The sequence below is a fragment of the Nycticebus coucang genome, chromosome 4 (assembly GCF_027406575.1).
Source record: "Nycticebus coucang isolate mNycCou1 chromosome 4, mNycCou1.pri, whole genome shotgun sequence".
Taxonomy (NCBI): Eukaryota; Metazoa; Chordata; class Mammalia; order Primates; family Lorisidae; genus Nycticebus; species Nycticebus coucang.
In genome coordinates this window covers 131,171,433-131,196,559 of record NC_069783.1, presented here as the reverse complement: position 1 = coordinate 131,196,559, position 25,127 = coordinate 131,171,433, and the positions used below count along the sequence as shown (strand labels likewise).

Sequence of the window (25,127 nt, the reverse complement as noted above, 5' to 3'; positions counted from 1 at the left end):
CCTTCCTTCCTGCCCTTCTCTGACTCCAGCCTATTAATTAAACTTTTTGGCTTCCAGCAGAGGAGAGTGGAACCACCTGGACAGAGACTAAGAAAGGAGATCAGACTTCCCAAGGGTAACAGAGCTAATGAACAGTCAAGTCAGCAAGTGACAGTCCCCCTGTGGGCCTCACCTTCCTTGTCTGGAAAAGGGGAGAGGAGATGATGAGAATTCACTGAATTATGGGAGTTCAGTAAGAAGGGGACTAGGACAGACCCTGGAGACTTCATGAGACAAGGTGAGGTGGTATCAGATGGTGGATGATGACACTTTCCTTCCCTCCCCTGACAGGGCTTGCCTACTGCAGACACTTGTCCACCGTGAGGACCCACTTGTCAGCCCTGGTCAATCACATGATCGTGTCTCCAGACTTGCCCTGTGATGCTGGACAGGGACTGATGGCCGGGATCTGGGAGCAGTACCTTCAGGACAGCACAGTAAGGCTTAACTGAGGTTGACCTGCAATGGTGCCGAGGCTGCAGGGAAGGTCATCTTGTCACCTTGTTACCTAAGAAAAAATCCCACCTGCTTGTGGGGGCTCAAGTTGCCTTGCTTGGATTCTGCATAGACAAACTGAACCTCCCTTCCTCTTGCTGAGAGTTCTAAGACCCACAGCTCACTTCTGCCCTCTAGGATGGAGATAGAGGGAATAGAAAACATATTAATGGGATTACACCTGCGGTGCATCTTACAAGGGTATATGTGAATCCTAGTAAACGTGGAATGTAAAGGTCTCAGCAAAATAACTAAGAAAATGCTACAAAAGCTATGTTAACTAGTGTGATGAAAATGTGTCAAACGATCTATGAACCAAGTGTATGGTGCCCCATGATCATATTAATGTACACAGCTATGATTTAATAAAAATTTAAAAAAAGGAAAAAAAAAAAAGAAAACATATGCTCACCTGGGAGTAAAGAATGAATTGGCCACTAAACATTTATTATTAAGCATCAGCTGTATGCTCAGTCCTGTACAAAATGCTGAGACATGACCCCAGCTAGGAGGAATTTACAGCCTAGTCCAAACTACCTAAGAGTAGCTAAGTTAGAGGGAGGCAGCTAGACCAAGAAAACCCTTCCACCACTCTTCTAAAGTCTTTGTTCCATCTCTGTCTTGGGCCCAGATCGTTCACCTGGAATTCTTTCTAAGATTTTTTTTTTATTAGAATACAAATATTTCTGGAAGAGAAATGTTTATGTTTTAAAAAAGTTTCATAGGCAAATAGGCAAATGAAGTTAAACAGTTCTCTGTATTTTGCAGGACTTCTCAGAGCCTTGGCTGTGCAATATACTTGCCCTTCTTAAGAAATTGCGGCATGGGAGAGAGGATATGGAATATTCCCTTGAATGTATTTAGCCACTGAAACCTTTATTAGAAAAGTGCCTTCTATGCCTAGCAGGAAGGTAGAACCCACTTTGAGAAGCACTAGTTTATCTCTGCCAAGAACAAAATTTAGAAGGACGTCCCTGTTTCCTCCACACTGAATCAATCTAGTGGCCCAATTTCTGTGCACCTTCCCACCCAGGGACTGAGGAGGGCTGAGCTGGTGAGCACCTGGGCCAGGCTGGCCTCCACACCTTGAAGGAAGGTGCTATTCTGTACATTACTTCTAAGATGCCACTGGATTCGGTGGTAAAGACAAATCAGATTCCAAATCTGGGCAAACAGAAAGATTATTTTTCTTTTTGCCAGAAAGAGTTGGGTTTTTTAAAAATTATAGGAGTAATACCTACTTATTGTAACAATTCCAAGCATGAAGAATGCAGGTGTACAAAATTAAAATAAAATTTTAAATGCTGTCTTTCTCCTTCATCCCTCTAGTTTGGATCATTCAAATGAATGATGCTTTGATCCTCAGTTTGGTGTAGACACTTCTGAATATTTCCTATGTTTATCCATAGGAATATCTCTATATATCTTTATTTCTATACATCTATATCTATAGATGCAAATCTACATAAAATACCTATAACTGTATATGTTTTATCTATATTTATATCTATAGTACATATCTTCGTCTTTGTCTTTATCTTTGTATCTTTATAGATTTATGTGTAGATACAATACATATAGAAATATAATATCTACATATAATATGTAATAGATACAAAGCCATATCTTCATAATGTCTATATTGCCTATTTTTTTAAGTGAGGGACATTTATACTTTAAGTGACAAATTTACATTTATATCGAGGACATCCCTCAGATCTCTAGGTGAAATATTGAATGTTAGAACCTTAGCATTTCACATGTGGATGCCCCATAATTTATTCAAATTCTCCCTAAATTATTTCAAACTATGTTGCAGTTGACATCTTTATAAGCACATACCTTTCTGTACTAGTGCTTTTATTACAAGAGAGGATTCCTAGAAGTAAAAGTGATTGATGTACATTTAAAATTTAAATAATTTAAATAGATACACCCAGTCATATTCTCCAAAGGTCATAATGTTCCTATCCCACAGCAGGCTCTGAGTGTGCATATTTCCCGAGGAATTTAAAAGATTTATAGATTTCTGGGCTTAGCTCCAGTTTTGTTGATTTAGCATCTCTGGGAGTAGAGCCCAAGAATATATATATATATTTGATGATCTTTCCCATTGGGGAAGCACCGGTCTAAGGACGAATTGGTTGAAACAATAGTCAAAAATGAATATTTGTTCATTTAAAAATAAATATTTGTTCATCTAACACCTTTCCCATCCTTTGGCCGTGTTTTCACCCTTGTTAGTTGCATTGCTGTATGAGTGTAGCCTGAGCCCCAGTAACAAACAGTCCCCACTGTTTCAGTTGCCTGACACCATAAAGTTTTATTTCTTGCTCACTCAGCAGTTCTGGAGATGGGTGTTCCTGGCAAGTAGGCATCCCCCTTCCTCTGAGAGGTTCAGGGTCCTAGGGTCTTGTGGTCCTATGGTCTTCCAGGGCCTCATGATCGTCTGCCTCCAGCTGGCAGAAAGGGAGAATAGAGGAGCATACCCCATTGGCCATGTACCTGTCACATGGCCAAACCTAACTGCAAAGGAGGCTGGGAAATGGAGTCCAGATGTGGGCTTCAGCGTACACCTAAGATTAATGTTAAGATGTGAAATAGGTGGAACGTGAAGCAAAGAGGTCAGAGGAAAGCAGGGTCTCTGGAGCCTTTCAGAGCAGCCTTCTAGCACCGTCAGGACTTCCCACCTGCACACGTTTTAGAACCTGCCAGTCCCTCAGCTTCACTAACTGTAGCTGCAAAGCCTTTGCCTGAAAATGAATTAAAAAAAAAAAAAAAGGCAAGCAGGTAAGCTATTAAAGTCATCTTACTTTTGCACAAAATGTATTAGCATATGAGGCAGCAGCTGGAAATGTTCATTTTGGATTAATTTGCTTTGGAGATGTTTTCTTAAAGCTGAGCCAAAATTAATAACTCCAAGGTATTTCCACATTAACACAGTATGGAAAATTGACGGGAGATTGGAAAGATTACTTCATTATATACAGCCCTTTCTTTTTCTTTTTATAAAAATGGGTTCATAGTAGACTTGTTCTGCCTCTTGTTTTTTTTCCCCCCCTCAGTGATACACATTGAGCATCTTTTTATGTAGGTCCTGATAGATGTGCCCCCCTCTTTAAATCCCTGTGTGGCGTACCCATGTGGTGTGCATGTTTGTGTTTGTGGGCAGTTGAAGAATTGCTGGGGGGTGGCTTTTTCATATGACGCTGTGATGAATATCTAGTTACGCATGGCTTTGTGTGCTCACATCAGGATATTTGGAGGATGGGTCCGAGGAGCAGGGCTGCTAGGCCACGGAGTCCATTTCCTGATCTTTAGACGACCACAGTCTGCTTCCGCCCTGCCCTCCGCAGAGTTACGAACCGCAGGAGCTGCTGCGTCTCATTTACTACGGAGGCATCCAGCCGGAGATCCGCAAGGCCGTGTGGCCCTTCCTCCTGGGCCACTACCAGTTCGGGATGACAGAAACAGAAAGAAAGGAAGTTGGTGACCCGTGGGTGCTAGGATCTTTAGCAACAAAAGGAACCAGATACTCTGAGGCTAGGGGAACTCTCTCCTCATGTTGGACCAAGATGGATCTGGGAGATGTTGGAGAGACAGGAACCCCAACGGCAGTGCTAATAGGTAGACAACACAGGCTACATATGTAAAACAGAATTTTTTTGAGCTAGGTCTCACTCTGTCACTTGGGCTAGCATGCTGTGGTATCATCATAGCTCACTGCAATTTCAAACTTCCGGGCTCGAATGATCCTTCACCCTCACCCTCCAAAGTGTTAGGATTACAGGCGTGAGCCACACCCAGCCTGCCTGTAATTTTTCAAATAAACATTTTATTTTGCTATAACTATCAATCCACATACAGTTGTAAGAAATAATGTAAAGAAATAACATGCATCCTTTACCCAACTTCTTCCGATGGTAACATCCTGCAAAATTGTCATGTAATACAATATCACAACCAGGGTATTGACACTGCTACAATATACTAATCTTATTTAGATTTCCCCAGTTTTACCGATACTTGTGTGTGTGTGTGTTTTGTTCTCTGCCATCTTCTCACATGTGGACATTTGTGTCCATCACCAGAGGCAACATACAGACTATCTGTAATACCAAAGGGACCCTGAGATGTTGTACTTTTATACTTACACCCACCTCCTTCCAGCGCCTGTCCCTAATTCCTGGAAACCACTAACAATATGTTCTCCATTTCTATAACTTTGTCATTTTAAGAGTGTTGTATAAATAGAATCATTTGGTATGTAACTTATTGGGACTGATTCCTCTTTGTGGCTGCACAGTATTCTATGAGGCAGATGTTCTACAGTTTAACTACACACCTTTTGGTGCATATAGCTAGATTGTTTCTAGTTTTTTGGCTATTACAAATAAAGCTGCAAAGAATATTCACGTACCATTCATGCCAATACCATGTGTGTATGTTGGATGAGTACAAGTTATCATAGCTCTGGTAACAAATGAGCAAGAATCCAATTGCTGAGTCATATGGTAGTTGCATGTTTGGTTTTATAAGAAACTGGGAAACTTTTGCAGCTGCTGTACCATTTCATGTTACTCCCAGCAATATATGAATGATTCCCACTTGCATCTTCACCCGGGATTGATGTTGCCCCTCTTTTGTATTTTAGCCACTCTGACGGTATATAAATGATATTTCATTATGGTTCTCAATTTGCATTTCTCAAATGGCTAATGAGGTTGGACATCTTTGCATGCGCTTATTTACCATTGTATATCTTCTCTGGTGAAATGGCTCCTCATGCCTTTTGCCAGTTTTCTAATTGGATTGCTGAGAGTTCTTTCTATATTCAGGTAATAGTCCTTTGTCAAATACATGGTTTGCAAATATTTCCTCCCAGTCTTAGTTTGTCATCTTTTTAATAGAGTCATTTTTAGTTTAGTTTTTTTTTTGAGACAGAGTCTCACTCTGTTGCCCAAGCAAGAGTGCCCTGGTATCAGCCTAGCTCACAGCAACCTCAAACTCCTGGGTTCAGTTGATCCTCCTGCCTCAGCCTCCCTAGTAGCTGGGACTACATGCATCTGCCATGATGTCCGGCTAATTTTTCTACTTTTTGTAGAGACAGGGGGTCTCACTCTTGCTCAGGCTGGTCTCGAACTCCTGAGGTCAAATGATCTTCCTGCCTTGGCGTCCTAGAGTGCTGGGATTATAGGTGTGAGCCACTGTGCCAGGCCCTAGAGTTTTTTATAAAACAAATTTTTAAATTTTGATGAACTTCAGTTTAGCAATTTTTTCTTTTATGGATTGTGCTTTTTTGTGCTTTTGATACAGATCTAGATTCTGAAGATCTCCTACAGTTTCTCCTAGAAGTTTTGTATTTACATTAAATATAGAACATTTTGAGTTCATTTTTTGCTTGTGAATATCTGGTTGCTCTATCACCATCTGTCGAAAAAATATCTTTTCTCCACTGAATTGCTTCTGCATCTTTGTCCAAAATTGTTTGGGTGGATTTGTGTGTCTATTCCTGGGTTTTCTATTCTGTTCCATTAATCCATGTGTCTGTCCTGTAAATACCATGCTATCTTGATTATTGTAGCACATTTATAATTTTAAATGTTTTAGTGGTTATATTTAAGAAGTAAAAAAGAAACAGATGCAATTAATATTTTCAAAAAGTTTATTTTGAAATATAGATGATCCCTTACTCATGATGGTTCAACATAATGAATTTTTGACTTTACAATGAGCTTATTGGGCTCTGGCACACCAAAAATGCATTTTTGACTTACAGTGTTTTTGGTTTGTGATAGTTTTATCTGGTCTTAACACCATTGTAAGCTAATGAGCATCTGTAATTACAGGTTCACAAGAAGTTGCAAAATAATACAGAAGTCCTATGTACTCATCATCTGGCTTATCAAATCAGATGAATCAGTGAATGAATGTTTGAGTGAGAAATGAAGGAAGGAAAGTAGTCTTTTCCTTTTGGTGTTCCCAGGGCCTGTACACTGTGTGGCACATAGTAGGGGCTCAACAATGGTTGTGTGCATGAAGAGAGAGGCCAGGCATAGTGGCTCACACCTGTAATCCCAGCACTTTGGGAGGCTGAGGCAGGAAGATCACTGGAGGCTAAGAGAAGACCAGCCTGAGCGAGAGTGTGACCCTGTCTCTTAAAAAATAGAAAAATTAGCCGGGAAGAATGGCACAGCTTTATAGTCCCAGCTGCTAGGGAGGCTGAGGCAGACAGATTGTTTGAGCCCGTGACTTTGAAGTTGCAGTAAGTTGTAATCACTATGATGACATCACTGCATTTTAGCCCGGGCAACAGAGAGAGACCTTATTTCAAAAAACAAACAAGAAAAAAAAAAAAATGGAGAGAGAAAAGGAAGAAAGAAGGGTGGGAGGGAGGAAGGGGAAAAAATGAAAGAAAGATGTAGCTTGCTCCCTTTCCTGTGCCTTCAGGGCCTTGTCAGTGCTAGATGTGACATCGTAGGTACTTGGCGAATATCTAATTGCTAATTGCATGAATGTTGGATGGTTCAGAGCCACTCTCTTCAGGTGAGGCTGACTCTCTCCAGGGGCCTCAGCATTTCAAGTGTCCTTGCATCTGCCCTGGCAGGTGGATGAGCAGATTCATGCCTGCTATGCACAGACCATGGCTGAGTGGCTGGTCTGCGAAGCAATCGTGCGACAGAGGGAGCGGGAGTCACATGCTGCAGCTCTGGCCAAATGCTCCTCGGGAGCCAGCCTAGACAGCCACCTGCACCGAATGATGCACAGAGACTCCACCATCAGCAATGAGGTGACAGCAGTGGTTCAGGGAACAAGAGGGGTGGTGAAGGCCAAGACTTGCTTTATTAGGCTGAGTGTCTGGGGTTTTGGGACAGTACCACTCATGGCTTTATTTTTGAGGTTGGGGGGGTGAGTGACTCTGCAATTAGACCTGGGTTCTAACTCCACCCTTACCTAGTTCTGGGGTCTCCTGCAAGCACCTTTTCTTCTGGGCCTCAGTTTCTGCATCTGTAAAGTGGGACTAATCAGGTGTACAGAGGAGGTTTGTGTATAGTTCAAACAAGACAAGGTATATAAAGTCCCTAGCACAATGTCTGGCTTTAATTGATTTAACAAATGCTTATTGAGTACCTACTACGTGCTAGTTACTGTCAGAAATGTCCTAGAATGTCAAGAATGTTCCAGTAACCTCCCAGAACCTCCAGTTAAACAGCCTCAAGCAGGAGCTAAGAAAAAAAAGGTTAATTCTGTTCACCAGTTATCTCTATCAGTTATCAATTGCCATGATACTGCTGTATAACAAACAACCACCAAAAGTCAGTGACTTCCAACAATCAACATTTATTTTTGCTCACCAGTCTGTGAGACCAGGTGAGAGGTTCTGCTCTGAGCTGGGCTGGGTGGGGCTCACTCTGGCATCAGCTGTCTGTGTCTGGTTAACTGAAAGGTTTGTTGATCTCAGTTGGGCATTCTCGTTTGTCTGTGATGACACAGCCGTGTGCACCAGGGGCCTCATCGTCCCTCCAGCAAGGAGCAGATGCTGAAGAGATAAGCCAGAAATGCACAAGCACGTTTTAAGCCTCTACTGAGTTAAGTTTGCTAATCCCGATGACTGAAGCAAGCCACATGGCCAGGCATAGCATCAGAATAGGCAAGAACTGCCAAATTCAAGGGCAGAAGGCACGTATGCAGGGAGCAGCTAAATAAAAATGAGCCATAAAAACAACCAGTTACTCTGAGCTAAAATATCTGGCAGACGTCTCAAGTAGAGAGCGGTTGATGGTGGATGCTCCAGTTGTGGAAGTGGGAGGTGGAGGCCCAGAGGCCAAAGCAGTCTCTGAGGAAGCTCCGGGAAGCAGGGAGTGGTTCCCTCTTTGCATTTTATAGCTAAGAAGCTGAGCCCTGAGGGGGTGAGCCAGTCAGGATAGAGAGGAAATCAGGCTTCGTGGCTCACAGACCAGCAGACACTCCTGCTGCGGGCCAGGATGCAGCCTCACCCTCTCTCCCTCCTATTCCTTCTCTCAGTCCTCCCAGAGCTGCAGCTCGGGCCACCAGAACATCTGCCTGCACAGTGACTCCAGCAGCAGCACACAGGTGACCTCTCAGAGGCCCCACCCCTTCCACCGGCCTCACCCTGCCAGCCCATGCCCCTCCCTTCCACCCCGGGTGATGGGGATTGGATGTCCATCATTTGCAGTTCATTTTCTGGGTTATTGAAGCTTTTTATACTAGCTTTAAAAGTCAAGTTTTTTCCAAGTAACATATGAATCTAGTCCCCCTGTAAAAAACTAAAACATTGCAGAGAAAGTCAAAGTTTACTTTGATCATCTTTAATCCCTGGCTGCCCACCATTGAAATAACATCACCATCATCATTTTGCTGAATATCCTTTCAAGACCTTCTGTATGCCTTTACATAACAGAAAGCTGTAAATAATATAGCAATGTTATAGCAAATATAGCAGTGTTTGGTAGTCTTTAAAAAAAATTCTACATAGCATGAATCCTATGTACTCAATCTTGATATGAGGACATTTAATGACAATTAAGTTTATGGGGGGGGAAGCAGAAAGAGGGATGGAGGGAGGAGGGTGGAGCCTTAGTGTGTGTCACACTTTATGGGGGCAAGACATGATTGCAAGAGGGACTTTACCTAACAATTGCAATCAGTGTAACTGGCTTATTGTACCCTCAATGAATCCCCAACAATAAAAAAAAAAAAAAAAAAAAATTCTACATAAATGCCATCAATGTGTTCAAGAACTTTCCATTTCATTTGATGAAAAGAGATAGCTCGATATCAAAGAAGAAAAGAAACGTGTAGTATGTCACCTTTCTTGTGAAAAGAGGAAATATTAATATAGGTATATTTTTGCATCTGCTTTCAAAAACAGCAGAAAGATAAACAAGAATTAAATCAAAATGGTTACCAAGAGGGGGAGGGGACAGGGAAAGAAGCTACATTTCCCTGAATATGCTTTTTCTTTTTTCTAATTTTGACTTTGAATTTAAATGGAGTTAGGCAAATTTTTTACTTATCTTAAACCAATTAAATCCAAAATAAGTTTTTAAAAGCACAGAAATATACAAAACTAACCATAAATCAAGTTGGTGAGATAACAGAAAAGAAATATTTCAGGTGACTTTGGAACACAGTTTTTGGCTGTCTAACCTTGATGGGATATGACCTGAGGACATAAAGAAACACAAATAAATCTTTAAAATGTATCCTGGATATTTCTTCATAGTGTCTCATATATATCCAACTACATTTTAAAATTGATCCATAATTATCAACCACATGGCTATAAAAGACTCTTTTTTAAAAATTGATCCTTTTTCTTTTTCCTTTTAAAGAATGATGTGCACCTGGTAGAGGTCTGTCTGATGAAAAAACATGTTCCTCCCCCATTTCAATGCCCTAGGTCCCCTTCTGGCTTATTCTATGCACACACAAGCATGGAGGTCACGTTTTTATTTATCACAAGCAGGAATCTGTATTCTGCCTTGTTCTACCTCTCTTTTCACTTGGCTGTCTGGTATTCCACTGTGTGCGTGTGGCATGTTTGGACTGATCCCTGTTGTTGGGTACTCAGGTTGCTGCTGTGAGCAGGGCATCCTAGTCCATCTGTCTCTGTGCACCTTGTCCTCAGGTGTTTGAGTCTGTTGATGAGGTGGAGCAGGTGGAAACTGAAGGCAGGTTGGAAGGGAAACAGCCCAAGATCCCGAATGGGAACCTGGTGAACGGCACTTGTTCCCCAGACTCTGGGCATCCCTCCTCCCATAACTTCTCCTCGGGCCTCTCGGAGCACTCGGAGCCCAGTCTCAGCACAGAAGACAGTGTCCTGGATGCCCAGCGGAATATCCCCCCAGTGCTGCAACCCAGGGACAGCAGCATGGATGACAGGCAGAGCAGTGAGGCCACCACTTCCCAGGACGAGGCTCGTGAGGAGCTGGCTGTGCAGGACAGCCTGGAGGTGACCTCCTTGCCAACGAGAGCATGGATGAGTTCATGTCCATCACTGGCAGCATGGACATGGCCCTGCCTGAAAAGGATGATACTGTGATGGAGAGCTGGCGGGGCAGCGAGGCAGAGAAACGTAGCCAGATGGACAGTGAGGACAACCTCTCAGAGGAGCCTGAGATGGAAAGCCTCTTCCCTGCGCTGGCTTCTCTGGTTGTGACCACTTTTGCCAACAATGAGGTGTCCCCTGTGTCGTCCAGTGGTGTCACCTACTCTGTAAGTCACCAGGACTCTCCACTCAATTATCTTAGCTCCAGCTGTAGGATGGAGGGGATGTACCACAAACCCTTTATCCAGAACAACCCAGTAGTGAGCCCTCTGGGTTGTTGCATTTTGCCCATCACAGAGGATTCACTACAGAAACACATTTGGGAGGGAGGATAATATTTAAAGAACACAGGTTTTGCAGTAAATAATCCTGGGTTCAAATCTCAGCTTTGGCAAGTCACTTGATCCCTTCTGAGCCTCCGTTTCCCTATTCCTTCCTAAGTTGCTTTCAAAATTAACAAGTTAAAGTCCCATGTGCCTGGGACATCCTAAGCACTTGATCACCGGCAACCTTGATGATGAGCTTTGTGATTTAGAGTCGGGTCCAGTGTCTTTTGAATATTCAAATTTGCTTCCTTGCCAGAAATTCCAAGCCAAGGGACGTCAGCTGAAAGGAGGTTTTTTACTGACTTTGCTATGTATTTATCATCAATTCACTCCCCCAATCTTCCAGTTTTCTAAAAATCTCTTCTCAAGTATTTGGATATGTCAGGTTTATTTATTTGGTACATCCAAAGAATTCCCGAGGCTTTCAGGCCTTGCCCTGTCCCCATGCCTGAGCTGTAGTTGTCATCCACCCTCATCTCACGTCCCCTTTGCTTTGCTTCTCTTCTATTTTCCGTCTCATGTTTACCTCTTTCTTGGTTCTCTCCCTTGTTGAGGGGCACATGCCCCAGTGGCATCCACATCCTTAGCGTTTCATTCCTTCTTACATCATAGGCCTCTCGTTCTGGGATAACGGTCTTTTTGTACGAAGTGCACTCTTTAGCATGTCCTGTTGCAGAGTATCTCTCCATTTTGAACAGTATTCATCTCACCTTATTCTTGCAAGGTGTTTTCACGGAATATGCAGCTCTAGATTGTAGTTATTTTCTCTCAGTATTTTGAAGGTATTGTTCCACTGTCTTGTAGATTCCGTTGTTGCTGTGGATAAATCAGTTGTTTACTTGTCATTCCTTTAAAAAATCTTGAAAGATTTAATTTTCATTTTTTTAAAGATAATCTCCTCTCTTTCTGGCTGCCTTTAGGGTTTTGTTTTTTTTTCTTGGCCAGGGCTGGGTTTGAACCCACCACCTCCGGCCTGTGGGGCTGGTGCCTTACTCCACAGGCGCTGCCCACCTTTAGGGTTCTTTTTTTGGGTGTGTGACATTGTGTGCCTAGGTATGGATTTCTTTTTTGTAGTGGTTTGTTGGGTTTTATGTATCTGCAAATTGGTGTCTTTAGACAGTTCTGGAAAATTCTCATCTATTATTTACTCAGCTATTGCTACTTCCCCATTTTCTCTCTCCGGCTGTAGCTCTGGTTAAACGTTCGTTACATCTTCTCACCCTGTCCTCTATGGATACCACTTCTCTTTCATTTATCATTTCCTTGACGTTGACACCACTTCTCTTTCATTTTATCATTTACTTGACGTTCTGTGCTGAATTCTGGATATTTTCTTCAGATCTCCTTTTAATTCACTAATTCTCTCTTCAGAGTGTCTAATTTTCTGTCACCTTTCTCTAATTAGCATTTAATATGCCTTTTTAAAGTTTTATTTGGCTTTTCTGCAGTTGTGGTTTAAAACAATCTACTTATTTTTATAATCTACTCCTCTTGTTTTTAACCTCTTTTATTTCCTTAAATAGAGCAAACATATTTATGTATTTTGCTTTAAATACAGCAAAAACTAAGCAGGAGTCTCATTCTGCTGTCTGGCATTTATGCTGTTATTTATGATGCCTTTCTTTCTCTGGGGGTGTTTTCTGATTTTTGAGCACAGGTTCGTATTTCTTGGAGTTCTGTCTGTTGCCCTATTTAAAGCCTAGGTGTGAAGCAGATTCCTCAATAGAGGGTTTTCTCCCTGGTACCAGAAGAATACAAGTGTGAGATGACTTTGAACTAAATTCTCTGATCTTTCATACCATCCAGGTTGTGGAAATGTGGGTTATAAACCTGCATGAGTTGTAAACCTGACTTGTGGCTCTTAATCATCTAGGGAGATCATTTACACTTAATTTATACATATGTTCAGGCATCAGGCATTGTTTTGAGACCCCGAGACATTAGTATTAATAGTTTTTCTAGTCATCCCTTACTGAAGGTGTGATTCTTTGGGGTTCTACCTTTCTTCAGGAAGGTCTTTTATTAGACTCCGCACCTCAGAAGGTTTGGGGAACTCAAAGTAATTAAATCTAAGCTTAAATTTTCCAATTTGGCATCTTCCCTCAGGGAGTAAGCCAATTTTGGTGTTATCTCACCTTTCTGGATTAGGTTTTGGTCCTTAAATGTTGCCATTTCCTTGTCATACCATTGAACAATTTCAAAATTAAGCCCAGAGTGCGTTCTTCCATTCTCCTTGTCCAGGTTCTAGCAGAGAGCAGTGCGCTCCCTGTAGTTGCGACTCTTTGAGAAAGAATTGTATCCTATAGAATAAAAGACACTTGCCCTCAAAACAAACTATTCATGTGATGGATACACTGAAAGCCCAGACTTCTCACCATACAATTCATCCCTGTAACAAAAGCCATTTGTACCCCCTAAATTTATTGGAATAAAAAAAAAATAAAAACAAATGAAATCAAACACCCAAGCGGTCCAGGAGAGGATTAGGAGGAGGGGAGATGCTCTTTGTCTCCTAGTGAGGAGTTGGGTGTAATTTTTCATTTCTTCCCCTCTTGGGGCCTTATAGCCGGAGCTGCTGGACCTATATACAGTGAATCTGCATCGCATCGAGAAGGATGTGCAGAGGTGTGACCGCAACTACTGGTACTTCACCCCTGCCAACTTGGAGAAGCTGCGCAACATCATGTGCAGGTGGTGGGGGTGAGGGGAAGGACCCAGGAAGGGAGAGGGTTTGGACAAGATCAGGGCTTTTGCAGGCCCAGGGAGAATTTATTTCGGTCTCTGAAGCTGACTTCATTCCCACCTGGAATCTAATTTCAACCCACACTGACAAATAATAATAAAAACAACAACACCGAGCATTTATTAAGCACCTACTGTATACCACTGTTCTGAGCCTTTTTTGATCATTGCTTAATCAGTCCTCAACTAACCCTCAACCTATCAACTTTTATAAGTGGGGATGTGGAGGCTCAGAGAGGAACTACATTACTCAGAGCACTCTGGGCTGTGGGTAGCTCACAGCCACATCGCTCTGTCTCTACAATCTGCCTTCTTTTTCTTTTTTTCTTTAAGTCAAGATCTAGGGCTTAAGTACTATTCATTAAAAAATAACTACTGGCATTTATTAAAATATGGACGTTGGCCTCTTTGCATATTTGCCCTGTCAATGGAGGCTCTTTGGCTTTCTATGGCAAACACATCCTGCTTTGTCAACTTTCTTACTCTGTAAACTTATCTTTCTCTTCCTCAATAAACTTTGTATCACTCTTGCCTAAAAAAAAAATACAAAAGTAACCCCTGCTTATTAAAAAATTCAAGTAAGTTAAGGAGATTAGAGCCTTATAAGATATAAAGAGAAACTTCTCCTCATCTTCACTAGTCAATGCCACTCGCCCAGAATTAATGACTACAAACAATTTAGTAGTAACTAATTGATTGTATGGCTACAAAATGGGATGCTGATGGTAACTGTTTCGTGTGATTATTTTGAAAAGTAAATGGTGCAATGCGTGCACAGTGGGCTGAGTATACAGAAAATGCTCAGTAAATATAAATTATTGTTATATTAATAAAGGGTAGACCAAGATTCCAGATAGAGGAAACTGCTAGGGCAAAGGCACCAAGGTATAAATGTGGTTTATTTGTGCAAGGGGAAGTGTGGCTAGAGGGGAAGAGAAACTAAGAAGTAATATGTAAGCTGTGAACATGAATTGAGAACAGGTTATAAATGCTTTATATCCCCAGTAAAGGAGTTTGTACATCATCCCATCAGACAGTGGGGACCTTGTGAAGGTTTTTGAACATACAGAAGCCTCCTGGAGCTGGACTTCAGGGAGGTCATTCTGATGGCTGCTCATAGGATGCTTGAAGAGAGTAGGACAGGTAGTCAGGATGCTGAGGGAGTGGTCCAAGTGAAGGGTGGGAGACCAAACACGGGAGGAGGGGCCTGCAGAGGCGGGTCGTGCAGGGGGGAGGGGCAGAGGGGCCTGCAGAGGCAGGTTGTGCAGGGGTGAGGGGCGGAGGGGCCTGCAGAGGCGGGTTGTGCATGCCATCACTGGCCCCTCACATCTCTCATAGCTACGTCTGGCAGCACATTGAGATCGGCTATGTCCAGGGCATGTGTGACCTTCTGGCTCCCCTGCTGGTCATTCTGGATGATGGTGAGTGTGTCTTCCCTGCCCCAGGACTGGGGGGTACAGTTTCCTTCCCACCACAGGGCAGGGAGGTTAAACTCACTTTGTGACTCCATGGAATGGGTCAGGACAGGTGCTCAGAAGACCTGTCTGGAGAACACATCAAGATTCTAGTGAAGTAAAATTCCTTGTGTCCCTTGATGCCCAATACTTAACACATATCCAGGCCTTTGCTAGCCACTGATTGTATGTACATGAATATGAATTTAAAAAAAAAAAAAAGCCAGTAAGGCCCAGATGGCTTTACTGGGTAGTTCTACCAAACATTCAAAGAATTACCACTAATTATGTAGAAGCTCATTTTAAAAAATACAGAAGGAAGGAACACTTCCCAACTCATTTTGAGGCCAGTCCTCATATGAGTACTGGGTACCACTGGTACCCTGACACCCAGTACCAGACAAAGACATTATAAGATAACTACATACCAATATTATTTAAGAATATAAATGCAAAAATCCTCATCAAAGTATCAACGGACTTATTCCAACAAGATACAAAATGGACTGTAAACAAAAACAAAGTGTGGTTTATTCCAGGAATGCAAGAGACATTCGACATACAAAACTAAATCATTGTAATTCACACATTAACAGATTAAAAGGCAAAGAACACAAAAGTATCTCAATTGACATAGAAAAACATAACAACATCCAGTACCTTTTTATGATTAAAAAAAAAAAACTCAACAGGGCCGGGCACAATGACTCCCGCCTGTAATCCAGCACTCTGGGAGGAGTGGATTTCCTGAGCTCACAGGTTCAAGACCAGCCTGAGCCAGTGCAAGACCTCGTCTCTAAAAAAAAAAAAAAAAAGAAAAGAAAAATAGCTGGGCATGTGGTGAGCACCTGTAGTCCCAGCTACTAGGGAGGCTAAGGCATGAGAATTGCTTGAGCACAAGAGTTTGACGTTGCTGTGAGCTGTGACACTAAGGCACTCGACCCAGGGCAACAAAGTGGCGACCCTCCCCCACCACCACCAAAAAAAACAAAAAACAAACACTCAACAAATTAGGAATGGAAGGGAACTTACTCACCTTACTCAACAAAGAGTACCTCAGAAAACCCACAAATAGCATCATATTAAATAAGGAAAGATTTGAGCACGTTCCCCCTGAGGTCAGGAACAAGACAGGATATCTAATTTGCCACTACAAGTTGTAGAGGGCAATTAAGGAAGAAAAAGAAATCTAAGCCATCCAGATTGGAAAAGAAGTTAAATCTCTATTCATGGATGACACGATTTTGAATATAGAAAATCCTAAGGAATAAAAGAAAAGATAGAACTCATAAGTTTAGCAAGGTTGCAGGATACAATACACGGTCAATAAATAAAAGCCTATTGTACCTCTGTATGCCTGAACAATCCCAGAATGAAATTAGGGAAACAATTCCATTTGCAGTAGCATCTAAAAGAAAAAATATTTATAAATAAATTTAACAGAACTGTAGTGTTTGTACATCGAAAACCACAAGACATTGATAAAAGAAAATTTTAGAAACCTAAATAAATGGAAAGACATCTCATATTCATGGACTTGAAGACTTAGTATTGTTAAGGTAGCAATGCTTTCCAAATTGATCTGTAGATTCAGTACAATCTCTATCAAAAATTTACTGCCTTTTTTGCAAAAATTGACAAGCTGCCCCTAAAATTGATACAGAAATACAACTCAATGAGGAAAAAATAGTCTTTTCAACATACGGTACTGAAACAACTGGATATCTTTATGCAAAAGATTGAAGTTGAACCCTTACCTCACACTATGGACAAAAAACTAATTCAAAATGGATCATAGATCTAAATACAAGAACTAAAATTGTAAAACTCTTAGAAGAAAACACAGAGAATTCTTTGTGACCTTGGTTTCTTAGATGTGACATCAAAAGCATAAATGACAAAAGAAAGAATAGGCAAATTGGACTTCATCAAAATTGAACAATTTTGTATTCCATAGGAAACCATCAAGAAAACAAAGAGAATCTAAAGAATGGGGAAAAAAAGTGCAGGTCAAATATGTGATGATAAGGGACTTCTATCCAAAATATACAAAGAACTCTTATAATTCAATAATAAAAAAGATAATTTAAAATGGATAAAGGATTTTAATAGACATTTCTCAGTAGAATCAAAGATATAGAAAATGTCCAACAAGCACATTAAAGCTAGTCAACATCATTAATCAGTAGGAATATGCAAATCAAGTTGAACTGTGTCTTGGCATCATTGTCAAAATCAATTCACCATCAGCGAGAGGGCTTATTTCTGGACTGTGATTTCTGTTCCACTGATAGATAGTGATTTGTATGACTCCATTTATATGAAATGTCCAGAAAAGGCAAAGCCAGAGACAGAAGGTAGACTAGTGCTACACGCCTCTCCAGGGACTGGGTGGAGAGGGAAATGGGGAGTGGCTGCTTCGTGGGTACAGGGTTTCCTTGTGGAGTGAAGAAATGTTCTGGAACTAGATAGTGGTGAATTCACACAACATTGTGAATGTATTAAACTACTAAGACTATTCAAAAATGGGAGTACAACCCCACTCTTGAGCCACAGGCTGCACATGGTGATTTCCTTCAAAAAGTCCAATATGGTGGGAATGGTGGGACATATGGGTGAGGGAGAAACATTAAAGCTCTAAAACCTGACAAACACTATCTCAGCCAGGTGAACAAGGTCAACATCCATCTTAAATTGCATTGATAGTATATGCCTTTGATATGATATAATTAAAATGGCACTTTACCTCCATGGTCTGCTGTCCAATAACCCATAATCTTTCTTATTGTGAGAGAAACATTAGGAAAATTCCATTACTCATGGTGTAAGATCCTACAGAAATACCTGATTGTTACTCCCACAAGCTGTCAAGGTCATCAAAAACAAGAAAAGCCTAAAAAACTGCCACAGCCAAGAGGAGATATATGTGCCATCTTGGGTGGGATCTTGGAACAGAAAAAGCACATTCAGTAAAAACTAAGGAAATCTGAATATATACTTTAGTTAATAAGGGCATCAACATTGGTTTATTAAGTGTAACAAAGGTGTCGTGCTAATATTAAGATGTTAATAATAGAGGAAACTGATGTGAGGTATGTGAGAACTCTACTATCATCTCAATTATTTATAGATTTAAACTATTCTAAAAAATGTCTTTGAAAAAATAAATGACATCCTACTTTGAGAACCCTTCAGACTAGTGTAGCTTTCTCCAAAGTTATCAATTGCTAAGAGAAAATAAAATACCATTTTCAAAAAGTTTTTGAAACACTGAGTTAAACAAAACAAATTGCAGGACTTGTCAGCACCTTTACTTACTAGATACATGTAGTGATTCCTGACGCAGCAGATATTCTAAGCATTTCACAAAGTTATCCGGCCTTTTCTTTGCTTATCATCTATAAAAGTTCTTCCAGTATTGACAATTGCTGTGCAAGTACAATGGTTCCCAGACTTGAGAATTTCATGAACCAATAGAATGGCAAAAGGGGGGGGGAAGTTTGGGACCAACAAAACATTACCAGTTTTTCATTGTAGCAAATAAGGATCTTCTTCACAAGAGCATCTGCTGTTAGCCATCATTTCCTAAAAGAAGATGTTTCAAAACCTGCAAGGTGAGAAATAGGTAATGAATTTAAGATTAGAAAGCATCCCTTGAAATGGAATACTCTTGGTTCTGCATTGTCCATAAGTTATGTATTTGGCTGTGGACTTTGAACCAGCTCTGGGCCTTAGACCATCACTTTGGGAACCCCTGTCCCCTGGGCAATGATACAGCTGATTGTTTGTCCTGTGCTGCTTCCTCAGAAGCCCTCGCCTTCAGCTGCTTCACAGAGCTCATGAAGAGGATGAACCAGAACTTCCCCCATGGAGGTGCCATGGACACGCACTTTGCAAACATGAGGTCACTGATCCAAGTATGAGCCAGTATCTAGTCCTGTTTGGACTTTTTGGAGAAACAGTAAGTGTATCTTAGTGGCTTAAGAGTGAGCAATTTGGAGCCAACTCAATAGGTTTGAGTCCTATTTCGGCTACTCACTAGCTGTCCAGCCTCATAGGCTTTTATCTCCCTGAGCCTCAGCGTTCTCATCTGTAAAAGTGGCTTATTTTCTTATTTATGTGATTCCCAGTAAATTTTTACACTTACAAGGGAAATGAAACAAACTAATGCATTTATAGATCTTAGCCCGATGTCTGGCAATGCCTCTCAGAGTCTAGTCCATGAGCAGCATTATCAGCCTCACCTCAGAACTTTTAGAAATGCAAATTACTAGGCAAGGTCTCCCACTGAATTAGAATTTCTGAGAGTTGGGCCAAGGAATCCATGCCATTTGAGGCTCCATAGGTGATTTCGATGCAAGCTCAAGTTTGAGAAGTGCTATAATAAATGCTAGCTCTTTAACATCTATAGTGTATCTGCTCCCAGATGAATTGAGACATTCACCCCTGTGAGCGGAAGGAATGGAAATGTGTTAACCCAAGTAAATAATAGGGACCCGTAATGATCTACGAACAAGCAGTGGAGCTACATCCTTAATCACATTAGCTCTGAAAGATTCCTTGGTAGAGTTAAAAAAAAAAGTTACTAAATCCTTTTGACCTGAGAAAAGTAGAAAGAGTAATATAATGAATACCCACGTTTCCACCTGCACCTGCCCAAGAAATAGAACGTTAACTACAGATTTATTTCTCAGCCTTCATGTAGGCATTCCCCTACTTTTGTCGTCCTAGGGGTAAGCACTTTCTAGAATGTGACATTTATCACTAAAATGCATTTTTTGAAATTCTTTAAAGCATACACATATAATCCTAAATAACATCTAATACTACATATTGTTTCTCAAGTTTCTCTACTTACATGAATAGTTGTAAATGGTATAAATTCTTCTGCAGCTTGTTTTTATACTCAGTAACAGGTTTGCGATGCTCACTCCCAACAGGGCAATTAATTCCTGGAAGTACAGTCATGCACTTCAAGAGTGTAACACTTTATATCACATTTTATTTGAATCCACTATCCTGTTGGTGATCATTTAGGTTGTTTTCATTTTGTTTTGTTTTGTTTTTGCTTTGGGGAATTTTGGGGTTTTGTTTTTGGTCAGTGCTGTACTGAAATACTTGTGTGCATTTCTCTGTGAATACATGCAAGAGTGTTGCAAGAGGGCAGGTCCCTGGAGTGGAACTGCTGGTCAGAGAGAGCGTGCGCATCTTCAGCAGACACAGCTCGCTCAGCCTCCAAAGTGACTGTACCAGTTTCTGTGCTCAAGAGCAGTGTTGGAAGGGTTTTTTGACACAATCCATCATCACTTGATATTGTCACACATCTTAATTTTCACCAGTATCTTGGGTGTGATTAGAACATCCTGTTGGGATTTTATTTGCGTTTTTCTTGATTAAAAGTGGAACTGAATATCTTTTCTTTTTTCTTTTTTTTTGTTTATTTGGACTACCATTCTGATGAATTACCTGTTCTATTATATACTTTGCCATTTTATATGGCTATTTTTTCCATAATTAGAATCTTAACTCCACATATTTCCCCCTTATTTTTGTGCATACTATTTTGAACCTGCTGTTTTTACCTTTTCACTTAACAGCATATCTGTTAGCTGGAGACATTCTTCCACCACCTTTTTTAAAATAATAATTCTTTTGCAATATAAGTCAGATATCATACGATTCATCCTTGTAAAGTGTACAATTCGGTGGTATTTAGTATATTCATAGAGTTATGCACACATCACCAATTTCAGAACATCTTCATTACCCACCAAGGAAGCTCTTTACCCATGAGCAGTCACTCCCCGCTTCCTCTCTCTCCTCAAACCCTGGAAGCCGCTGTCTACTTTCTGTCTTTATACAGATTTAGCTTTTCTAAACATTTCATGTAAATGGAACCATACAATATATGGCCTTTTGTGACTGGCTTCTTTCACTTAGTATAATGTTTTCAAGGTTCATCCACATTGTTCCATATATTAGAATTTTTTTCCTTTTTATTACCAGGTCATATTGAATTAAATCATACGAATATACCACTTCTTGTGTATCCATTCATCTGTCGATGGACATTCAAATTGCTTCCGTTTTTGGCTGTTACAAATGATGCTGCTACCCACATTTATTCATGTACAAATTTTATGTGAATCTATGTTTTTATTTCTCTTGGGGTTATACCTAGGAGTTGAGTGACATGGAAATTTCATGTTCAACTTTCTGAGGAGCTGCCAGACTGCTTTCCACAGCAGATGCACCATTTTGCATTCCCAGGAGCAGGGCATGAGGTTCCAGTTTCTCTGAATCCTTGCCAACACCTGTTACTGTCTATCATTTTGATTTTAACCATGCTTATGAGTATGAAGTGGGTATGTTGTTGTGGTTTTGATTTGTATTTCCTTAATGACTGATGATGTTAAGCATCTTTGGTGTGCTTGTTAGCCATTTATAAATCTTTTTTGGAGAAATGTCTGCTCAGATCTTTTGCCCATGTTTTTAACCCCACTGGTATATGTTGTGCAGATGTGCCACTATTATTCAACCGTCCCCTCTGCTCCAACTTTTTTTCTCGGGAGGCTGATGCTGCCCTTTCCTTCTTCCAACAGATCCTGGACTCAGAGCTATTTGAGCTGATGCATCAGAATGGGGACTACACTCACTTTTACTTCTGCTATCGCTGGTTCCTGCTGGATTTTAAGCGAGGTACACTGGAGGTTTTATTTCTAGACTATTTATAGCAGAACTGAACGGGAAAAGACATAGTAGAGGTGTGCCTGAAGGGTGCTGGGGCAAAGGCAGCAGAGGAAAGTGGCACACGTGTGTGGAGCTCTGACAGTCTATTCACTCTGCCGTAGGTGCTGTTAAGATCCCAATTTGACTGTGAATGGGTTAACAAACTGTGGTATATGTATACCATGGAATACTATTTAGCCATAAAAGAAGATGGGGACTTTACAGCTTTTGTATTAACCTGGATGGAATGGAAATACATTCTTCTTAGTAAAGTATAACAAGAATGGAGGAGCAAGAATCCAGTGTAGTCAAATACTGATATGAAGACAGTGGATGAACTAATACATGCCCACACATGAGAAAACCTCAATTCAAGCTGGGGGAGAAAGGAAGGGAAGGGGAAGAAGGGAGGGGGAGGGAGACCAGTGAGCTCCCACCCAGTGGGCACAATGTAAGGTGTATGACACAACTCCTGGGGGCAGGACACAACTATAACAGGGACCTTACCTAACAACGCAAACATTGTAACCTAATCATTTGTACCTTCCTATTAATCTGAAATTTAAAAAAAAATCCAAATTTGACCAATGAGGAAAGTGCTGTTGAGAAGAATGACATTCAGAGCTAGGACTGGGAGAGCCAGGATCTGAATACACCTTTGTCTACTCCCAAAGCCTATTCCCTTCCTTTCTGTAATGATGCTTATCAGGGACCGGGACTTGTAAAGCCCACCGGGCAGGGGTTATTCTGTACGCATTTCAAACATGATTTGGAAGTGATGCATATCACACAGCACACTGTTGCCATTGTGCAAACGTAGGGGAAGGTAATAATAATAACATCTAATATATATGAAGGGGTTTATTAGTTGATGGACACTGTGCTTAGCCATTTATATGTATTACCTCTTTGGTTCTCTGCTACTATCAGCTTCACTCACCTTCCAGGTGAGGAAAGAAAGAGGGAAATAGAGAAGTAACTAGCCCGAGGTCCCCTGGCTAGCGAGTACTGGAGGAAGGATTCACAGGAGTTTACTGGACATGGGAAGCCTTGCTTTTAACCCCTGCTCTGTTCTGTCTCTTTACTAGAATCAGAGGCAGCACCAGCTCTGCCTATGTGCTTGGGAGACAAGGTTTAGAGACACTTCCATAGGTGCTAATGGAGATGGAGATGTGGGTTAGGGGTGAACTCTGGTCAAAGGGCAGGGCAGGGACAGGTCTGTGTAAATCAAACCTGGACGCGCCAAGTTCCTCTGCTCACAGAGTATCAGAGCTGGAAGGAACTTAGAACCCACCTGCTTTACAGAACCCATTCTACAGATGGGTAAATCTGAGGCTTCTGTCAAATGACAGAGTCCAGGTCTCTTGGACCTGGCCTGGGCTCTATCCGTTGCACCAGCACAGAAGCACAAATCAGAGCTGGCCTGGGATTTTCCCAGAATGATTTTCACAAGGGAGGGCAGCACCATGGGCCCTGTTGCTGACTCTCTCCCCATGCATGTGTGTTGTGTTTCCATAGAACTCGTTCATGATGATGTCTTCTCTGTCTGGTAGACTATCTGGGCAGCCAAACATGTCTCATCCACCCACTATGTCCTTTTCATCGCACTGGCTCTGGTGGAAGTCTACCGAGACATCATTTTGGAAAACAACATGGATTTCACAGATATCATCAAATTCTTTAATGGTACCTGCATGACTAGGTTGTCTTGTGGTGGGTGCAGGCTTCCGTATGGCCCCATTCAGGAGGGTTGGACAGTTGCTGAAATTGATTCATGGTGAAGGGGATGATAAGGGTTCTTCTCACTTCTTATTGACTATTTGACTATTCTCAAAAGGATAAGTTGATATTATGTAATGCTGAAAATGTTTTTCTCAGGCATCTGGCAGAGGGATCATGGGTGTTGAAATAAGCTCAGGGACAAAGCCTGGCCCTGCCACTGACCATCTGTGCCAATGGACAATACGTTTTCATTCTCTCTAAACACACACTTCCTCATCTGTGAAATGGGGTAGCAGCGTCTGCTTCAGAGGATTGATATGTATAGGAAAAGCATGAGAAAGGACAGCCTTTGAACCAGACAAATGTGAATTCTGATCCCAGCTCTGCCATTCAGGAGCTGTGTGACCCTGTCCAAATGACTTTACATCTCTGGGCCCCTTCAGAGATAAAATGTTGCTAACACCACTTCCCTCCCAGGGATGCCCAAAGGATTAAATGAGACAACATGGGTAAGTTGCACCACGTGGCTCATGGGAGGGGCCCCATAAGTGAAAGCTATTGCTACTGTTGTCTCTATTTTAAATATATTTTTAAGGGTGGCGCCTGTGGCTCAGTGGGGAGGGCGCCAGCCCCACATGCCGAGGGTGGCTGGTTCAAGCCCAGCCCCGGCCAAACTGCAACCAAAAAATAGCCAGGTGTTGTGGCGGGCGCCTGTAGTCCCAGCTGCTTGGGAGGCTGAGGCAAGAGAATCGCGTAAGCCCAAGAGTTAGAGGTTGCTGTGAGCCGTGCGACGCCACGGCACTCTACCCGAGGGCGGTACAGTGAGACTCTGTCTCTACAAAAAAAAAAAAAAAAAATCTTCCATTAAATACATTTTTAAAAAATGAAAAAGGTTATAGAAAAACCAAAAGAAGAAAAAGGCCACCTGTGATGTCACTTTTTTTTTTTTTGACACAGAGTCTCTGTGTTGCCCTGGATAGGGTGCTGTGGCATCATAGCTCACAGCAACCTCATATTCCTGGGCTTGAGCAATCCTCTTACCTTAGCCTCCCAGTAGCCACAATGCCTGGCTAGTTTTTCTATTTTAGTAGGGTCTCACTCTTGCTAAGGCTGATCTGAAACTCCTCTGAGTTCAAGCAATCCACCTGCCTAAGCCTCCCACAATGCTAAGATTGTAGGCGTGAGCCACCACACTTTTGATGGCACTTTTGATGCGTTATCAGGGTTCTCACTTTAAGTAAACTTTTTGTTCTGAAATAATTTTGGATTTTCCTTATCTACTAAAATTTTAGATTTAGAACTGTTTTAGATTTAAAATAGTACAGAGAGTTAATGATACCCTTTGCCTAGCCTTGCCGACTGTTAGCATTTTACACAATCCTGGAATATTTGTCAATATTAAGAAATTACTATTGGCACATTACTATTCACTAAACTACAGGTTTTATTTCGACTTCACCTGATTTTTTACTAAGGACCTTTTTCTACTCTAGGATCCATTCCCAGAAACCACAGTCATGTATATTTTTATGTTTTTACCATCACAGA

At 41.4% G+C, this 25,127-nt stretch overlaps 1 pseudogene; it reads left to right on the top strand.

Annotated features, from left to right (window-relative positions):
- The window catches only part of LOC128583470 (small G protein signaling modulator 1-like), an 82,210-nt pseudogene that overhangs the window by 53,047 nt on the left and 4,036 nt on the right, over positions 1-25,127 (top strand).